Source organism: Octopus bimaculoides, chromosome 9 (assembly GCF_001194135.2).
Source record: "Octopus bimaculoides isolate UCB-OBI-ISO-001 chromosome 9, ASM119413v2, whole genome shotgun sequence".
In the NCBI taxonomy this organism is placed as follows: domain Eukaryota; kingdom Metazoa; phylum Mollusca; class Cephalopoda; order Octopoda; family Octopodidae; genus Octopus; species Octopus bimaculoides.
The window spans coordinates 70,057,355-70,065,327 of NC_068989.1; positions in this window are offsets into that span (position 1 = coordinate 70,057,355).

A 7,973-nucleotide genomic window follows, 5' to 3' on the forward strand; every position below is an offset into this window, starting at 1 on the left:
CACACACACACACACACACACACACACACATTTAAATACACAGGAAGATAGATAGATAGATAGATAGATAGATAGATAGATAGATAGATAGATAGATAAGGGGAGAGAGAGATGACAAATTGTTTTCCTCGCTGCATAAATATTTATCGTTACTTTATAAATGCGCCATAGTAAAGGTGCGTAGCTTAGTGGTTAGAGTGTTGGACCCATGATAGTAAAATTGTGGTTTCAATTCCTAGACCGAGCGATGCATTGTGTTCTTCAGAAAAACACTTCATTTCACGGTGGTCCAGTCCACTCGACTGGCAAAAATGAGTATTCCGGCGACGGAAACCGGTAAACTGGTAAACCAGTCACATGAGACGATAAAACTCGAGAAGAAGCTTTATCCTATTATCGTCCCATGTATTTAATATACTACAACAAACTTAACAAAATTCACCTATTAAAAAAATAAAGTACTGGGCTCGATTCTTCAAAGCGGTGCCCCAGCAAGGCCACAGTCTAATGACAGAAACAAGTAAAGGGTAGAATATATTAAGGTTTATCGAATAATCCTTGACTTTTATGGTGCTTCAGGCTGTATATCATCACTATAGTCAATTTTAAGGCGGCGAACTGGCAGAACCGTTAGCATACCGTACGAAATTCTTAGTGGCATTTCGTCCAGCTTTACGTTCTGAGCTCAATTTCAACCGATGTCGACTTTGTCTTTTATCCTCTGAGGGTCAATAGAATAAGCACCAGTCAAGTATTGAAGTCGATGTAATTGACTTTCCCCTCTCCTCAAAAATTGCTAGTCCTGTCCTGGAATTTGAAACTATTACGATAACCAATTTTCTGATTGGGTGGTTTTTCTTTTATAATATTGTATTAATTCATCTAGTTTTATTATTCTATATATTGAATAGTTGTTTTATTTAACGATTCATTTTCTTGGGTAATTCAATTCCCCACATCGTCTTCTATCACACATCCACTACAACTTTACACTGGTAGATTGATAAAACACCAAGTTTACTATATTTAATGAAACAGAAAATGTTTTAACTCAAGTGATGTTGTATGAATCTGAAAATATTTTTTGTTGTATCTGTGGAAAATAATTGGATTTTGTAAGGGTGATAAAAAATCATACAGTTAATCATAAATTTGAAGAACTTACGGTCAATGTCCTTTAAGAGTACACGAAGGGTAAGAGAATTCGTTAAGTTAGTGGTTCTCAGGCTGAATGACGGGAACTAAGCCAATGTTTTCAGTGTCAACGAGAAGAAAGAGATATTCTTAAACCAGTTGTTCCGAGCTTCGATAAGACAAAAGAAAGGTCTTTAGGGCAAAGGTTCTCAGGTTGAATGAGAGGAAATAAAAGTCCTAGGGACAGTTTGCATGACAGAAACAAGAACCCTGAAGCCAGTGGGTCTCATGGTAAACGAAAGGAAAGAGAACTCTTGGGACCAGTGGATCTTAAAGTGAACAAGAGGAAAAAAGACTCGTGTGGTCATTAGGTCTCAGGTTGAATTGGAGGAAAGCGATAACTTCTGGCTAATGGATCTCAAGTTGAACAAGAAGAAAGAGAAGTTCTGAAGCTAGTTACAGTGGATCACAGTTTGAATGAGTAGTCCTTAGCACAGTAGTTTTCCTTTTGACCAAGAATAAAGAAAATTCGTCAGGACAGTGGTTCCTAGTTCTGCCGAGAGGATGAATTTGTTCTTAGGGCAGTAGCTGTCAGTTTAAACGAGAGGAAATAGGAGTCATGAAGCAAGTGGCTGTCCTGGTTAACTGAAAGAAAAATAATGAGGGTAGTGTTTCTCAGATAAAGGAATCCTGAGGCCAGTAGTTGTCAAGTAGAACGAAAGAAAGGAAATGGAAGTTCTTAGGACAGTTCTTTTCAACTTACACAACAGAAAAGAGGAATCCTGAAGCCAATGATTCTCAGATCAAATGCGAAGACAGCGAAGTTCTTAGACCAGTGGTTTTCAGGTTGATTGTGAATGAATAAGAACCATAAGAGGAAAAATGAATCCATGTGATAGTGGTTCTAAAGTTGGATGCGAGAAAATTGAATCCTTGAGAAATGGTTCTCAAGTTAACCGGGAGGAAAGGGAAGTTCGTATGTCAGTTGTTCTCCGGTCGAATGAAAGAAAAGAGGCGTCCTTAAACCAGTGCTTCTCAAACTGAATGAGAAACAAGATGAGCCCTGAAGCACACCGGGCAAAATACTTAGCGGCATTTTGTCCGTCTTCACGTTCTGAATTCAAATTATGTCGAGGTAGACTTTGCCTCTTATCCTTTCAGGGTTGATAAGATAAGTGCCAGTTGAACACTGGGATCGATGTAATCGACTTATTCCCGGCCCGAAATTGCTGGCTTTGTGTCAAAATTTGAAACCGTTATTATAATTATCATCGGAAGTTATTGTTATTATCATCTGCAGTTCATGGCTTTGGCATAAAAAATAAACCAGTTAAAACTTTCCTCTTACAACCAAACAATATCCCACTAATCATTTGTAGAACTGATATCAACGTATGGGATGCTTGACTGACCTGTAAAGGAAATCTGCTCCATATATATTAAACCCCGCAGGGTCCTGACATTTAGTGCAAACCTCTGTAGAAACAATAGAAACAATCACTGCTTCGAAATTTGCAGCCTATTTACTCTGCTTATAAATTCACATTTACACCTCTAATTATTTGTGCACTTTATTATTATTATTATTAATTGTTTAAAAGACAATCTGGTAAAGGTCGTATTTTCAATCAAGAAGGAGACACGCACTTTACACAATCTTTAGGTGGAACAGCAAAAACATGCAAGACTTTTCTAAAGTTCAACACGTAGTACTTGTTGTTGTTATTATCCAACGATGGAGCTTTATTTCTTTCTTGCAAATTCTTAGAAACCAAGTCCTTCTTTGTAAGAAGAATTCTAATGATTAAAAACAAAAAGATGCACACACACTTATATACGCACACACACACACATATTTGTATCCTCTATTATTCTATCTTTTAATGGTGAATATGATCACTCTGCTGTATTTTCAAACTATATTACTTGAGGCACTGCAAGTTATTTTTGATCGACTATATCGACTCCAGCGCTTATTTAAGTCTATTTCTATATTTTCTGAATTCACAATTTAAAACAATCACATCATTGACTCGATACACACATACATACATACATACATACATACAAACATACATACATACATACATACATACACACGCACGCACACAAACACACACACACATACACACCTATGTATATGTATATATATCGTGCAAATGTACAAAAAAAGACAAAAGACAGACGGGTGTGGGGACAACAAATAAGGTGTACTAGTTTGACGCTCAGGAAAAATAGAAAAGTCTTTGACATTTCGAGCCTATTCTCTTCATATAAACAATCTATATTTCTACTGAACTTTTGTCCATTTAATTTATATCTTCACGGATAAATTAATGTTTTAATTAGTTAATCTTAATTTAAATGCTAACACATGAGCTGTCAATGTCGTGTAGTTAGGAAATTCGTTTTTCAATCATGTATTTCTGGGTTCGGACCGGTGCGGCTTTGGTTGTTCAGCGCACATAAAAACTTAAATTTGTCAGCTCAACACAATCCTTACTTTCCTGGATAACTTTTAAATTTTTAGGGATACAAATTCAGTACTACAATTATAGCTGTCTCAAGCTACCTATGACCCTACTCTCTATATATAATTTGAGAAACAAGCCTCTATCCGTGTTGTGTGTCGCTAATTTTCTCTTCTACTTCTGTCTATCACGTCTTCCATTTTCTCAATGAATCATTTCTCATGCGTTTCTGTCCTCCGCACATGCTTATATATCAATATCGAAAGACTGTATTTCATATGACATCTTTCAGCGCCAGTAAATGTTTTCGTACTACCACTACTATCACCAATACTACAACCATCACCACTACTACTGCACCATTCCCACTATCATTATCGTGAACGTGACATCATTGTACAGCATGACAGATGTATATGATTATGGTATTAATTGTAACACTAGGCAGTAGTGATAGTGAAAAGTACTCACACTCGTTTTTACATCCCTTCTCTTTTTTTATTCTTCCATACAGGTTTTTTCTCTATCACACATGCATACACACATACATATCAACGCGTGCAAATGTGTGTCAATGTGACTTGTTTCACGCTACATGCATGTCAAGAATTGCTTCAATAACTCTCTCTCTCTCTCTCTCTCTCTCTCTCTCTCTCTCTCTCTCTCTCTCTCTCTCTCTCTCTCTCTCTCTCTCACTCTTTGTCTCTCATGTTTTGTCTATCTGCCTTGGTGAAATCCAAACTGCAGGCTTGCTGGTGATTGACGAATCCGACACAAAATTAACAAGGTCCAGCAGTTGTAAAGAAACTTCTTTATTGAGTTCAATGTTGCTTAGCTACGGCTCTTTTTCAGTTTTCTTTTGACCTCAAGGTCAACCCTAAGTATTTTCTCGAAAGACGAGATAGACTATTGAATAGTGCGTCTTCACGGTAAATATATTTATTTTAGTCACCACACTTACTCTTTGGCATATCCTTGGGTGAATACTTATCTCGCTCTCTCATACACACACATACATGTACGTGCATACATACTTCACATGCACGTACGCACGCACGCACGCGCACACACACATGAACACGTGCACAGAAAACTCCCCAGAACACTGCCTAGAGAATAGATAACACTTGATACTTCAATTACACATAATATATATATTCTTGGTAAACTAATCGTATCCTCTTCAAAGTGCCGCGATCAGGAAATTAGATAGTCTTTGCTGATCAAATGATTATCATTAATTGGGTGATAAGTGTGTGTGTGTGTGTGTGTGTGTGTGTGTGTGTGTGTGTGTGTGTGTGTGAGTGTGAGTGTGTGTTCGCGCATGCGCGTGTTTAACAAACTGGATTGATTCAATATTTATCCATTCAAAGAAGTGGTCTTTACAAACATTGTTTTTTTTTTTTTCGTAAAATCACTTCGTTCATAAAACTGGCTTTGTTGGGGGAAAACTGTGTATGAAACGGAAATTAAACTATTGCTCCTGTGGCTTAATTAACATACACACACAAAAAAAAAATACGCACAAACAAACCCACGCATGCATACATACTCACTAGCAAACAGTCTCACACGCACTCACATAAGCGCATTCCACACAAACACACGCATAGGAATATGCACGTAACTGTTCACAAATATTTTTTCATGTCCATATATAGATATTTAACGTGCATATATCGTGCTAACGATTTTTGAACTTCCCAAAGGAATATCTATAATTTTAAATGCTGTTTCTTTTACACCTACCTCTATATACGAACATAGAAAAGCGCGCGTGTGAATATGTATATATATAGAAAGAGAGGGGGAGGGAGAGAGAGAGAGAGAGAGAGGGGGGGAGAGTGTGTACATGTGTCCGCGTGTGTGAGCACGTGTTTTGCACACATGCATGCGTATTCGTTCAATGTTTGCAATACTTCACTTACAACGATTCTAGCAGGTAGCTGAGTCATTTCACTGGTTTCTGATGCTTACCATTTACCTTCTGGCTGTTTATTAAGTGTCTCTTAGCACCGATCATCTCTATTGCTGTGTATTCTAGCTATAACGATGCGTTTACAACTCAACAATTCTCCCAACTCCATTCAAAGAAATATCATTCTTTCATTTACATCGCATCTCTTACCTAATATGAATGTGTCACTCTCATCACAACCTCCAGCATTTTTCTTTTAATATTCTTTGAACAGTTTCTTTCCTATCTGCTTTCCTCTGTTACTTGCAATTATACCAATACCACTCTCTATAGTTCATATAATTTACGCCGTTATGTTTTGTCTCAGACTTTTTTTTAACTAAATACATTGCAATAAATACCTCGGTGGCTGACATTTTCAGTTCAAATCTTACTGGCGCTAGACTTAGCTTTTTAACTCTCTTATATTCTATAATGCAAGAACAAAAGATCGTATAGTTTTTCCTTGTAAAATAAAAGCACTTTATCTATAAGAATTCGCAATATTTATTTCTTATCTTTTTTCCATTCTTCTATTTCATTTCCCATTTTCAAACATACTCTTCTCTACTTACTTGCTATTAAATATATCCCTTTCTACTTATTTGCTATTAAGCATATCTCTTTGTACTTGTTTGCTATTATCGCAAAGTTTTGTTCACAGTTTTCTTATCTGTATACATACTTCTATCCAGGTTTTCCTTTCTTTCACATATTCTCACACGTATCATTTGCTTTGCTCTGTACAAAGGAATCTGTAACAGAAACTCTTAACATTAATCACTGCCATTCATATTCAATAAATCTGAAGAACAACGTAATGAAGCTCCTGAAGAACGGAGTTCACAACCTGGTTTTCAGTTCTATTTGTAGTTATTTCACTTCACATACTTTCACTACTAAATACACATGTGTAGTTGTGACAAAAGACTTGTTAGTTTATATACATTATTTATTGTTACCATATTACAAAGTTTCGTGCAATACATGCAGAGTCAATTTTATATGAACATAATACTTTACAGATGTCGGAGATTTTCACCAAAAATTTGACAATTATGCTGATTTTTTACATTGCTGCATACTCATATGGTCGTGTTAATTCTTCATCCATCTCCGGGTTGAGTATAGAGTTGTAAAAACAGCTACTATGTAATCGCGCTGGGTTGAGTGTAGATTGTGAAAATAGCTATAGAGAGGAATTCACCAGGGACCAAATTCAACGAAGTCCGAATTCACTCTGCTTTTTCACCCTGAAAACCGCTGTATTTAAGGCCTCCGTTGACAGAAGGTTTTAGGGATTATCACATAAACCAAAAAGTTCTGACTGGCTGAAATGGGGTCTGCACGCATGACAAACTCGCGATTCATTTGTCGAAAATAGGGTCGTCCGTTAGTTTTGATTGTTAGTGTTATTCATACTCTTCAATAAACTGAATCCCTACTCGTGAAATAAACTTGTAAGTGACTGAGTATTCCGCAGTCACGCGTTTTCAAAGTAATTCTCAGCTTTGATTAATGTGATTAGGCTAGTCTTTTGAATTCCATTTACACTCCAGAGAGAAATTATAATCTCAAAAAATATCTGAATAACTTTCGTTCTCTTGTTTTTCCTGCTGCAGTACGTTTATATTCATAATAAATCTACGGTCGTTATTTCTCTAAATGAAAAAAAATTAATATATGCATTTGAAACAGTCTCATTAAAATGTCTGTATGTGTGACATTTATAACGTCTCTACGAACATGGAACGGAACTAGATGTAAAATTTTGTCACAAGTCTTTCAGAAAGTTTCTCCGAGACTAAATATAACAGCTAATGTCGTTCCATGTTTGCTTATATATCATAAATGCCACAGGGTTTTTTTTTCTTTTCCCGATATTCTAAAGATTCTGAGAATTCGCAGCCTTTAATAATTTCTGATTTAGGCACAAGGCCAGCAGTTTTGAAGGCCAGAGACTTTGTTTTATCGACCCCAAAAAGATGAAAAGCAAAGTTGACCCCGATGGAATTTTACCTCGGGATATAAAGAGGAGGAACAAATACCGCTCAAATGATTGTGCTAACTGGTCGTCTTAATATGCATATTTATTGTGAGATTTAAATTAACAGCGCGGAAATTTATAGTTTTAAATTATTTCTGAATTCCGGAAAATTATTAATTTGAAATAAACTCATTTCAGAACTAAAGATAATTAAAAACAAAATGACTGACAGGAACTCGAGACAGACGCCCGTAGTATGGAGAATAATAGCCAATTAGAAGGCTAATTAATAATTATGGCTTTAAAATTAGTTCACTACAAGCATTAACTCAACTATTACCTTTCATATGAATGGCATCTCTAACTAATTTTCTCGGCGATTATTTTTCTTAATATGCTAATTTTCCCATCTACTAATACTTTA